The sequence below is a fragment of the Cynocephalus volans genome, chromosome 3, assembly GCF_027409185.1.
Source record: "Cynocephalus volans isolate mCynVol1 chromosome 3, mCynVol1.pri, whole genome shotgun sequence".
NCBI classification, from domain to species: Eukaryota; Metazoa; Chordata; class Mammalia; order Dermoptera; family Cynocephalidae; genus Cynocephalus; species Cynocephalus volans.
Genome location: NC_084462.1, coordinates 20,277,530 through 20,290,660, shown reverse-complemented (window position 1 = coordinate 20,290,660; position 13,131 = coordinate 20,277,530). Strand labels below are relative to the sequence as shown.

The following is a 13,131-nucleotide window of genomic DNA, read 5'->3' as shown; positions in this document are numbered from 1 at the left end:
AGCCCCAGGACCGCCCTTCCACTCTCTGTCTCTGTGAGTTTGTCTCTAGGTGTCTCATGTAAGTGGAATCATGCAGTATTTGTCCTTTGAGACTGGTGTATTTGCTGCATCGGTTTGAAGCAGAAACCATGGCTCCTGGGCTCTAGGAAGAGGCTCTGGCCAGAGTCTGGGCAGGAACAGGGACTCAAGCAGTGGGTGGGTTCTAGGGCTGCTGCAGGGGACAGAGTGACAAGGATGGGGAGGACCCGTCAGAGTGACAAGGATGGGGATGCCTCCTGCTGGCTTGGTCCTTGAGGTGAGTGTCACTTCAGCTGAAATAGTGGCGCAGGGCAGGAGCCTCCCGTCCTTTCCAATTCTGTCTGAGCTGGTTGCCCAAAGCTTGACGTGCACCCATGGGACCCCCATGACATTTCACTTCTGGCTGGGAGAAAACAGAAGGGACAGTGTTGGAGAGTTGAGTCGTGAAGGGAGGGTCATGCCACTGATCCTAAGTCCCGCAGCAAGGGAGAGTAGATGGTGACGGGTGTAGGTGAGAGAAACCCCCATAGCCTTTGCTTCAGAGCCACACTTGTGACTGTAATTATGGCTACAGGTAAGGACGAGGAGGAGCCAAGGCTGAGAAACAGCCGTGAAATGTGCCATCTGTCACTGTGTGACAAACCACTCCCCAAGTTCATGTTGAAAAACGGCTGTTTTGAGATGCTCACAGCTTCCATGGGGCAGTTATTCAGACTGGGACAGCGAGGTGGCTTTGCCCCTGATCCATGATGTCTGGAGCCTTCACTGGGGGTAATTTAGCAGTTGGGAGCCAGAATCTTCTAAAAATGCCTTCAATCATGTACCTGGTGGTTGATGTTGGTGTCAGCTGGGACCTCAGCTGGGCCTGTGGCCAGAAGGCCCACATGTGGCCTATCCATGTGATCTCTCCACGTAGCTGGTTGGGCTTCCTATCCTATCCACATGAATGGGCCAGCATGGTGGCTGGGTCCCAAGAGAGTGTCCCAAGAAAACCAGGAGGACGTGCCCTAGCACTGGACAACACGTAGCATTACTTCCACGTGCTCTGTTGACGGAGGCAGTCACACAGATCCACTACATTCAAGGGAAGGGGACATAGACTGCCCCCCGCCCCCCCACCGGGAGGCATGTTGAGGTCTTATTCCAGAAAACCTCGTGGGGTGGGAGTTAGTGTTGTGGCCATTTTTAGAAAGTGGGTCATGGCAAGGGAGGAGCATCTCCACCAAGGCTGTTGTCCCTCCTGAGATGAGGCCTGGGCCTGCTGGCCCCGGCTCCTGCTGTGGCCTTGCTGTGGGGTACTGTGGGGGCAGGAGCATCGGCCCCAGTCTGGGAGAACTCGTGTTTCCCACACACCTCCTGAGCGGATGCTCCTCTTTTGTGGGGAGCACTGTGCTGGGGGAGGCCATGAATGTTTGAGGATCCCTGAAAAGGCCAAGGGTCTGCACTTGGAGTTCACTGGGAGTGTGAACCCGCCTGGTCTTTGTCAAAATGCTGGACCTTTAAAAAAAGAAATCAAAGCGTCCTCAAGTAAATCCGTTCTTTGTAGCGGAGATAAAAAAGCCAAGGGCCATGTGTTTTGAGGGTTTGTACTGGAAGCCTTGGAAATGGAGGCTGTGTTGGGAGGGACAGCAAGGATGAGAGGCTCTGATTGTCCCCAAGAGCTTTGCACAGCAAGTTAGCAATTGTTGGCATGTGACTTTGCAGGGGGTGCGGGAAATGTTACAGAATCCTAGTGTCAGAGTGAGGGGTCTTTGATGGTCTGCAGATGAAAGGCACAGGTTCGAGGGGTCATCTCCCTGCCCAAGGCCTCATGGCCAGTGTCAGCCCATCAGTGTGTTACACAGTCACAGCACCCAGGTGAGGAGACGTGTGGGAGATCTGTGGCTGGAGCTGCTGGAGAAGTTGCTAGATGTGAATGTTGTCTCTCCTTCCCCAGCGTCAGAGGTGGCCCTCAACGAGCAAGTTGGCTGAGGGGAGCGGGGACTTGGTGAAGCTGCACGTTGGCACAGCCACCCTGATGGTCGGGGAAGGAGAGGTGTTGCTCAAAGAGGCCATCAGTGAGGTGTTGCTCAAAGAGGCCACACAGGGATGCTTCATGGAGCTGGAGCAGTCTCACAGCCTGACAGGCCTTCCTTGGCCGCCTCTGTCTCCAGGGGGCAGCAGTCTTTGGCTGGCCATGCTGGGAGATTAAAGGAGCTGTGCTCCAGGCTCAGCAAGTGGATGTCCCCCGCAGGACAGGGTTGGGGCAGGGATCAGGGAAGGGGCTGTAGTCTGGGTTGGGGATCAGGGAGGTCTCCGCAGAAGGGCCAGGGTTTTCCCTCTTCTCAGAAGAGCCTTCCTCTTGTTTGCTATTCCTCCTGTTTGCCTGCCCTGGGGAATGACTTGCTGGCCAGGCCCTTGCTTGATGATTCCTCACCAAGGCTCAGTTTCCATATTGCTGGTGGCTTTCCTGTTTCACCGAAGCTTAGGCTTCCATGGTGTGAGAGAGAGTGGTTGTCTTGGGGAGTGGTGTGTGGAGGGTCTTGCCCTGGGCACCCCCTCCATCCCTGTGGGGGGAGGGCAGAATGGATGGGCAAGTGCCTGAGGGTCAGGTGTGGTAGGGGCAGGAGCGGCAGGGGCAGGGAGCTTCCTTGACCCCCTACAGCCTATGCACACAGGCACCAAGGCTGGCCTGTTCCTCAGCAGCTGCTGCCTGGGCCACGGGGCACCTGAGGGCAGCACTGAGTGCCCCTGCTCTGGCCGCCAGCCCCTGCTCAGGTGGGGTCTGGCCTTTGTGCACCAGACCATCCCTTGTCCAGCGTGGGGCCAAGCCTAGCAGATCCTGGGAGTGATGGACAGTCTGCTCTGGGGGAGGCTCCTGGCATCACCTACCTAAGGCAATTTCCCGGCCACGCTGTGCCCTGGGCTGGCCGAGGCCCCTCCCTGGGTGGGAGCTGAACTGCGCCAGACGTGCAGGGGGCTCCCCGGCCCCACCTGGGAAGGCGCTGGTGCTGGCTGAGCCTGGACTCCGCCACTGCCCATGAAAGCACAAACTCCACCAGTCACACTTATGCTGACGCACACACGCCAACAGTCACACCCACACCTACACACTCACACCACTCACACACAGCCACTCACACTCACCACTCACAGCTCCACACTCCACAGTCATACACATTCACACACCAACACACACATCTACTCACACCTGCACGCTCATGCCCACACACTTGTGCACAAACCCGACATCCACTCTCACCCCCCCACACACCCGCACACTCATGCACCCGTACTCAGACACTAACACAGCGACATTTACATGCTCGCAACCACACATTTATGTTCACCCATACCTCCACACCACATTCGGGCTCACACCCACATATGTTCATACCCACAGCACACACGTTCCCCTTCCCGCCCACCTCACACTTTCCCAGATACGCACAAGCACTTATGTGGATCTGCACTTACACACACTCCCACATTCACTCACACACCTGCACTGACATTCACACACAGCCACATTTATGTGCACAGGCACACGTGCTCACACGCTCGTGTTGGCTCACATGCACATATGTGCTCGCACAGTTACATGCACACTCTTACACACATCCAGTCACACACAGACATGCTGAAACGCATTCACACAGTTTCCATCGCTCACACACTCACACGTGATTGCAGTCGCACACAGCCACACGCTCACACAAAATTAACACACACACACACACACACACTCACACACTTACACGAAGGGACAACTGGTAGTTAACACAGTCAACCAGTTCAATTAAAGGTAAACTTTTCTATTAAGTTCTTTCCAGAAAATTAAAAAGTTCAGAGAATTAGAACAAGAAATTCACACCCAGACTCTCGCCAGCCAGAGAAAGCATCTGCCAATATTAAAGTTCTTTTGAGTCTTTGTTCTAGGCTTTAAAGATGTCTGTGCTGTGATCAGCTGTGATCATTCGATTTAGGCGCCTGCTTTGCTCTCACTGCGATGGCAGCAGCATTTGCTTGAGTTCTTCCATCACCTTAACGACATAGCTTTGCTGTCATATGCCCGCTCGTCCCCTCTGTTGGACAATTAGGTTGTCTCTAATTAGTCACTCTTCTAAGGAAATCTGCTCTGAATATCCTGTCGCCGGAGCGTTTTTCTATATTTGGGATTATTTCCTTAGGAGAGACTCTCATTAGTGAAATTACTGGGTCTAGGGATGAGTATTTTTAAGGCTGGGAGGAGCCTTTAGGAAACCACAGAGGCAGAGCTGTATTTTGGGTGTGGGTCTAGCGTCTTTCTGCAGGATGACCTGGCCCACATCTTGGTCCTTGGCATCAGAACTGGCAGGCTACCTCCCAACCGCTCCCCAAACGGGTATTTTTATTTGCTAAGTTCCCTGATTTCAAATTTACTAGTTACCCAGGAAATAAATGATTATTAAGGCATGCAAATTAGGAAATACAGATAAACCAAAAGAAATAGGGCTGTCTGGTTAGCTCAGTTGTTTAGAGTGTGATATTACAATGCCAAAGTGAAAGGTTTGGATCCCAGTACCAGCCAGCTGCAAAAAACAAAACAAAACAAAACAAAAAACCAGAAAGAAATTTAAGTTTGTATAAATCCTGTTGAAAGGTGATTCCCCACACCCCTCCAAGTTTGCTTTTGCTTCCAGGGAGGGCGGCGACCTCTGGCTGGCTGCTTCCAGCACTGAAGAGCATGGTCTGAGCCGCTGCCTCCGTTACCCCCAGGAGCCCCAGGCTCTGACTTGCCGCCTGCCTCTTGCACAGGCCTCGGGCCTGGGTCCTGGCAGTGTCATGCCGTGGCCATCTGTGGAGGCAGAATAACAGCTCCCAGAGATGTCTGTGCCTGAGTCTTCAGATCCTGTGACTGTGTTACGTTACAAGGCAAACGTTTGCTCAGCAGCTGACCTTGAGATGCAGAGATTCTCTGGGATTATCCTGGAAGGCCCAGTCTAATAAACAGGGACCTTGAAGCGGGCGAGGGAGAACAGTGGGGACAGCGTGAGAAGGACTTGGCCTGACGGTGCTGGAGGAAGGCCCAGGAGCCAAGGAATGCAGGCGGCCTCTAGAAACTGCAAAAGGCCAGTAATAGATCCTCCTGGTGAGGCATGTGGGAGGCTTCTGACCTACAGGACTGTAAGGAATTGAATTTCTGTTTCTTTCCTTGTTTCTTTTTGGTGGCTGACTGACACCAGGATCTGAACCCTTGACCTTGGTGTTATAACACTGTGCTCTAACCAACTGAGCTAACCAGCCAACACCTGAATTTATATTTCTTTAAGGCACTACATTTGTGATAATTAACACAATATTAGCAGTGGGGAACCAATACAGCATCAGAGGCTTCCCCAGCAGCCTCTCCCATCCTTCCTGCAAAGTGAGGATGCATTAGGTGAGTACCCGGACAGCAGGAGGGGAATGCAGGCCACCCTTCCCTCCAGATGGAAGGATTTCTGGCAACCTCTTCTTTTTCTCTAATTCTCTGCTTTTTTCCAGGTTTTTGACAATGGTCATGGATGAACTTAATTTTGAGATGTAAAAAAGCCAAAAAACAAATCCTCAAAACCCAAACACACACACACACACTTAAAAACAAAGAAAGCAAATAAAAAAATTACTTTGTTAAAAACATGTTACAGTGTGGAGCTCTTAAAAAGAATAAACCAGGGCTGGCCGGTTAGCTCTGTTACTTAGAATGCCGCCTTGTAACACTGAGGTCAAGGGTTCAGATTCCTGAACTGGCCAATCACCCCAAAAAATAAAAATTAAAAAAAAATTAGTTAAAAAGAGTAGATCATATCTATTGTAGATCTGGTAAAACAAAGAATTGGTCACAGTTGATCCCAGAGGCAAGTTGCAGAACACTACGAGAGATATTATTTGTCTTGGTTAGATTGGTAAAGTTTGTGCAGAGCAAAGTCTGGACAAACACAAGTATACACTGGCTAGTAACAGGGGGTTTTGGGGGACTGGGCTACTCAAGGTGAGGCTGGAGCCAGACCCTTGGGAGCTGGTGAGAAGCAGGTTTGATGAGTTCAGACTTGTGCTGGAGGTGTGCTTAAATTAAGATGGGATGAGGGGCTGGCCGGCTAACTCAGTTTATTAGAGCTCAGCCTTATAACCTCAAGGTCACAGGTTCGGATCCCTGTACTGGCCAACTGCCAAAAAAAATCCCCAAAACAAAAAAGGTGGGGTGAGGAGGCGTCCCTGGGCTATGGGAGGTGGGGGTTATCTCACAAAGCCTCGTTGGTGGTTTTGGAGAAAATCCTTCAAAGGCACAGGCTGTTTTTCAGCAGAAGAGAAGCCATGAGCTTTGGGGAGTAGTTTCTCTGGTTCCCCAGAACAAACCCCACAGAGTCAGCCTCCCCTTGTCCTCGGAGGGCCACGGCCTGTCCAGCCGGGCAGCACACCTGGGGGCACTCAGCCCAGCTCCAAGCCACAATGCAGGGCTCGCCTGGCAGGGAGGGCGTGGAAGTCCTGCGTTGCTTGTAACCTTTTCATTTTTAGAAAATAAAATGAACAGCTTGATGAGTTATTGCAAAGTATTGAGGAGGAGAATTTTGCCACCCACCCAAGAAGCTCCAACCCCGCCCTCCTCGCACCCTCCAAAAGCAGATGCCGGCCACCTGGCTGCTCTGTGACTGTCACACGCACCTGTGCCCCCAGACACTGCAGTGCGGTCCTACACGACTTTGTAGTTTGCTATCCAGAGGTTCTCCATCCATCCCTTTCTTTTCTTGTTGTTGTTGGTTTTTTATTTTTGTTTTTGTTTTGGCGGCTGGCTGGTTCAGGATGAGCCCCAGACCTGGGGTAGAAGTCCCTTTCTTACTGCTGTTCCTCACCCATCCAGTTTTACCCAGGCCTCTCACCTGCCAGGTCACCGCTACTTTAGTTTTGTGTGTCTCTCTCTAGAGTTTCCTTATATACAAGCAAACATGAGTATATATTCCATCCCTCTCCTTTTGTTTTTACCATCTTAACCATGTTTAAGTGTACAGTTTTGTGGCATTAAGTACATTCACATTGTTATGCAAACATCACTGTTCACCTCCAGAACTTTTTTATCTTCCTTCCCAAGTGAAACTCTGTCCCATTAAACATTAACTCTCCATCCCCTTCCCCCAGCCCCTGGCACCCACCATTCTACTTTCTGTCTCCATAAATATGACTACTCCGGGGACCTCATATTAGTGGAATTATATGATATTTGTCTTTTTGTGACTGTCTTATTTTACTTAGCATGATGTCTAAAATAATACATGTTATATACCATGTTTCAGATTTCCTTCCTTTTTTTTTTTTTTTTTTGCTGGCCAGAACCCCAGACCTTGGTGTTATTAGCACCATGCTCTAACCAACTGAGCTAATTGGCCAGCAAAACTTTCCTTTTTAAGGCTGAATGACAATTTATTGTACGGATATACCACATTTTGTTTATCCATTCGTCCATCAATGGACACTTGGGTTGCTTTTACCTTTTGGCTATTGTGAATGATGCTGCTATAAACATGGGTGTACAAATATCTCTTTGCTTTTATTTCTTAAGTGTATGTCTGTTCCCCCCGCCCCCCTGTTCAAATGCATGCTATGTACACCATTCTGTTTCTTGGTGAGGTTTTTTTTACTTATCATATTTAATTAATTATTTTTTTGGCAGCTGGTGGGTACAGTGTTCCAAACCCTTGACCTTGGTGTTATAACACTGTGCCCTAGCCAACTGAGCTAACCGGCCAGCCACTTATATTTTAGAGGTACGTCTGGTCAATACATAGCTTCTTCAATCAGTTTTTTAAAAATTAAGATAAAATTCTCATACCCTAAAATTCACCATTTTAAAGTATACCATTACCACTGTCTAATTTCAGGACATTTTCATCATCCCCAAAAGAAGCCCCATGCCCATTGGGAGTCATGCCCCATTCCCTCTCCCCCTGACCTCTAGCAACCACTGATCTACCTTCTATCTCCGTGGATATGCCTTTTTAAAGATATTTCATATAAGTAGAATCCAGCATGTGCCATTTTGTGTCTGGCTTCTTTCATTTAGCATAGTTAGCAAGCTTCATCCACATTATAGTGTATATCAGAGCTTCATTCCTTTGTATGGCCGATTAATATTCCATTGTTTGGATATGCCACATTTTGTTTATCAGTTGATGGACATTGGGTGGTTTCCACTTTTTGGCTATTGTGAATAATGAATGATGTTGCTATGAACGTTCATGTACAAGTTTTTGTGTTTTTCTCTTTTCATTTGTCTTGGATATACCTAGCAGTAAAATTGCTGAGTCATATGGCAACTCTGTTTAACGTTTTCAGGAAATGCCAACCTGTTTTCCACAGCAGCTGCATCATTTTACATTCTCAGTAGCAATATTTGAGGGTTCCAATTTCTCCACATCGTTGCCAACACTTTTTATTTTCTGTCTTTTTGATTATAGCCATCCTTATTGGGTGTGAAGTGGTATCTTATGATGGTTTTGATTTACATTTTCCTGATGGCTGATGTTGAGCATTTTTTCATGTGCTTATTGGCCATTTGTATATCTTCTTTGGAGAAATGTCAATTCAAATCCTTTGCACATTTTTTAATTGGGTTATTTGCCTTTTTATTATTGAGTTGTAAAAGTTCCTTATGTATTCTGCACGCTAGTCCCTTATCAGATGTTTGCCAATTCTGTCGGTTTTCTTTTCACTTTCTTGATGGTGTCCTTTGATGCACAAAAGTTTAAAGTTTTTTTTTTTTTTTTTTTTTTTTCCGTGACCGGCGCTCAGCCAGGGAGTACACCGCTCATCCTTATATAGGATCTGAACCCGCGGCGGCGGGAGCGTCGCTGCGCTGCTAGCGCAGCACGCTACCGAGTGCGCCACGGGCTCAGCCCAAAAGTTTAAAGTTTTGATGGAGTCCAATTTCCCTATTTTTTTTTTTTTTTTTTTTTTTTCATTGGTTGCTTGTGCTTTTGCTATCATATCTAAGAAACTGCTGTCTAATCCAAGGTCACGAAGATTCACACCTATGTTTTTTTCTAAGAGTTTTATGGTTTTAGCTTTTATATTTAGGTGTTTCATCCATTTTTTTTTTTTTTTTTTAAGATGACTGGTAAGGGGATCTTAACTCTTGACTTGGTGTTGTCAGCACTGTGCTCTCCCAAGTGAGCTAACTGGCCATCCCTATATGGGATCCGAACCCTTGGCCTTGGTGTTATTAGCACCACACTCTCCCAAGTGAGCCATGGGCTGGCCCTAGGTGTTTCATCCATTTTGATTTAATTTTTATATATGATGTGAGGTAGGGATCTAAGTAGTTTTCTTGTATACAGATATCCAGTTATTCCAGCACTGTTTGTTATTCTTTTTCTCATTAAATGGTCTTGGCATCATTGTCAAACATCAATTGACCATAAATATAAAGCCTAATTTCTGGGCTCATATCTAGCTCACTAATCTATATGTCTATCCTTAGGCTAGGACCACACTGTTTTAATGTATGTAGCTCTGTAGTAAGTTTCTTTCTTTCTTTTTTTTTTTTTTTCTTTTTTTTTTTTATAAAGATGACCGGTAAGGGGATCTCAACCCTTGGCTTGGTGTTGTCGGCACCACGCTCAGCCAGTGAGCAAACCGGCCATCCCTATATAGGATCCGAACCCGTGGCCTTGGTGTTATCAGCACCGCACTCTACCGAGTGAGCCACGGGCCGGCCTTGTAGTAAGTTTCTAAATAGGGAAGTATGAGACCTTCAACTTTGTCCTTTTCAAGATTGCTTTGTTTATTCTGGGTACCTAGCATTTCCATATGACTTTTAGATTGAGCTTGCCAATTTCTACAAAAATGTCCACTGGGATTTCAATAGGGATTACACTGAGTCTGTGAATTGCTTTGGATAGTGTTACGGGCTGAGTTTTGTCCTCTCTCCACCAACTCATGTTGAATTCTCCATCCCCCGGTATGTCAGAAAGTAACCATATTTGGATGTTGAACTCGAGTTGGAAGAGGCGAGTCTGTTCTCAAAATGGAGGTAAAACCACCGCCTGCTCACCCCCAACCCAACTCCGGCTGCCACCGCTGCTGCCAGGGGGAAGAGGGCCATGATCCAAAGGAACCAGAGCAGTTGAGAAAACTGTTTATTGGTGGTCTAAGCTTTGAAACTACAGGTGATAGTTTAAGAGAACATTTTGAGAAATGGGGCACAATCACAGACTGTGTGGTAATGAGAGACCCTCAAACAAAGAGTTCCAGGGGCTTTGGTTTGTGATTTATTCTTGTGTTGAAGAGGTGGATGCAGCAATGTGTGCTCGACCTCACAAGGTTGATGGGCGTGTAGTGGAGCCAAAGAGAGCTATTTCTAGAGAGGATCCTGTAAAGCCTGGTGCCATCTAACAGTGAAGAAAATCTTTGTTGGTGGTATTAAAGAGGATACAGAAGAATACAATTTGAGAGACTACTTTGAAAAATATGGCAAGATTGAAACCATAGAAGTTATGGAAGACAGGCAGAATGGAAAAAGAGAGGATTTGCTTTTGTAACTTTTGATGATCACGATACAGTTGATAAAATTGTTGTTCAGAAATACCACACTATTAATGGGCATAATTGTGAAGTGAAAAAAGCTCTTTCTAAACAAGAGATGCAGTCTGCTGGATCACAAAGAGGTCGTGGAGGTGGAGCTGGCAACGTTATGGGTCGTGGAGGAAATTTTGGCCGTGGTGGAAAGTTTGGTGGAAGAGGAGGCTGTGGTGATGGTGAGGTGGTGGCAGCCGAGGTAGTTATGGAGGAGGTGATGCTGGATATAATAGATTTGGAGGTGAGGGTGGCAACTATGGCAGTGGTCCTGGTCATAGCAGGAGAGGGCTATGGTGGTGGTGGACCACGATGTGGAAACAAGGTGGTGGATATGGTGGCGGTGGTGGAGGGATACTATGGTTACAATGAGGGAGGAAATTTTGGCGGTGGTAACTATGGTGGTGGTGAGGACTACAATGATTTTGGAAATTATAGTGGACAGCAGCAATCAAATTATGGACCCATGAAAGGGGGTCGTTTTGGTGGAAGAAGCTCGGGCAGTCCCTGTGGTGGTGGTTATGGATCTCGTGGCGGAAGTGGTGGATATGGTAGCAGAAGGTTCTAAAAACAGCAGAAAAGGGCTACAGTTCGTAGCAGGAAGAGAGTGAGGCGTCGTCAGGAAAGCTGCAGGTTACTTTGAGACAGTCGTCCTGAGTGCGTTAGAGGAACTGTAAAAATCTGCCACAGAAGGAACGATGCTCCATAGTCAGAAAAGTCACTGCAGCTTAAACAGGAAACCCCTCTTGTTCAGGACTGTCATAGCCATGTTTGCAAAAAGTGCAGCTATTGATTAATGCAACATAGTGTCAATTAGATGTACATGCCTGGGGTCTTTTATCTGCTGTACCTTTTTCTTTTTCTTTTTCTTTTCATTACATCAGGTATATTGCCCTGTAAATTGTGGTAGTGGTACCAGGAATAAAATATTAAGGAATTTTTAACTTTTCAAAAAAAAAAAAAAAGAAAGTAACCATATTTGGAGATAAAATCTTTAAAGAGGTAACTAAGTTAAAATGAGTCCATTAAGGTGGTCCCTAATCCAATGTGACTGGTGTCCTTATAAGAAGAGGAAATTTGGGCACGGAAGAAAGACCTTGTGAAGACACCAGAAGAGGAAGGCCACCTGCAGGACAAGGAGAGAAGCCTCAGAAGAAACCGATGCTGATGACAGCTCGATCTCAGACTTCTAGCCTCCTGAATTGTGAGAAAATAAATTTCTGTGATGTAAGCCACCTAGTCTGCGATACTTTGTTATGGCAGCCCTAGCAAACTAATACAGGTAGTAATACTGTCTTCTAATCCATGGACATTGAATGTCATCCCATTTATTTTGGTTTTCTTTAATTTCTTTCCATAGTGTTTTTACTTTTTAGTGTAAAATCCTTGAACTTATTTAGTTAAACTTATTCCTAAGTTTTTTATTCTTTTTGATGCTATTTTAAATGGAATTGTTTTCTTTCTCTTTTTTTTTTGGCCATGTTTCCCAATTTATTTATTTATTTATTTTTATTTTATTTTATTTTGTCAATATACAATGTGGTTGATTATTGTGGCCCATTACTGAAACCTCCCTCCCTCCTCCCTCTCCCCCCTCCCTCCCAACAACCTCATATCTGTTCACTTGTATCAACTTCAAGGAATTGTAACTGTTGTGTCTTCTTCCCTCCCCCCCCCAGTTTATTTGTGTATTTATTTATTTATTTATTTTTAGCTCCCACAAATAAGTGAGAACATGTGATATTTCTCTTTGTGTGCCTGACTCGTTTCACTTAATATAATTCTCTCTAGGTCCATCTGTGTCATTGCAAATGGCAGTATTTCATTCTTTTTTTATAGCAAAGTAGTATTCCATTGTGTAGTTATACTACATCTTCCATATCCACTCATCTGATGATGGACATTTGGGCTGGTTCCAACTCTTGGCTATTGTAAAGAGTGCTGCAATGAACATTGTAGAACAGGTATACCTTCGACTTGATGATTTCCATTCCTTTGGGTATATTCCCAACAGTGGGATAGCTGGGTCGTATGGTAGATCTATCTGCAATTGTTTGAGGAACCTCCATACCATTTTCCATAGAGGCTGCACCATTTTACAGTCCTACCAACAATGTATGAGAGTTTCTTTTTCTCTGCAACCTCGCCAGCATTTATCGTTCAGAGTCTTTTGGATTTTAACCATCCTAACTGGGGTGAGATGGTATCTCAGTGTGGTTTTGATTTGCATTTCCCGGATGCTGAGTGATGTTGAGCATTTTTTCATATGTCTGTTGGCCATTTGTATATCTTCCTTTGAGAAATGCCTATTTAGCTCTTTTGCCCATTTTTTAATTGGGTTGCTTGTTTTTTTCTTGTAAAGTTGTTTGAGTTCCTTGTATATTCTGGATATTAATCCTTTGTCAGATGTATATTTAGCAAATATTTTCTCCCACTCTGTTGGTTGTCTTTTAACTCTGTTAATTGTTTCTTTTGCTGTGCAGAAGCTTTTTAGTTTGATATAATCCCATTTGTTCATTTTTCCTTTGGTTGCCCATGCTTTTGGGA

The 13,131-nt window shown here is 46.1% G+C and overlaps 1 pseudogene; it reads left to right on the top strand.

The window, feature by feature from the left end:
- Positions 1-10,036: 10,036 nt before the first annotated feature.
- Positions 10,037-11,152, top strand: LOC134373616 (heterogeneous nuclear ribonucleoprotein A3-like; annotated as a pseudogene).
- Positions 11,153-13,131: the final 1,979 nt, after the last annotated feature.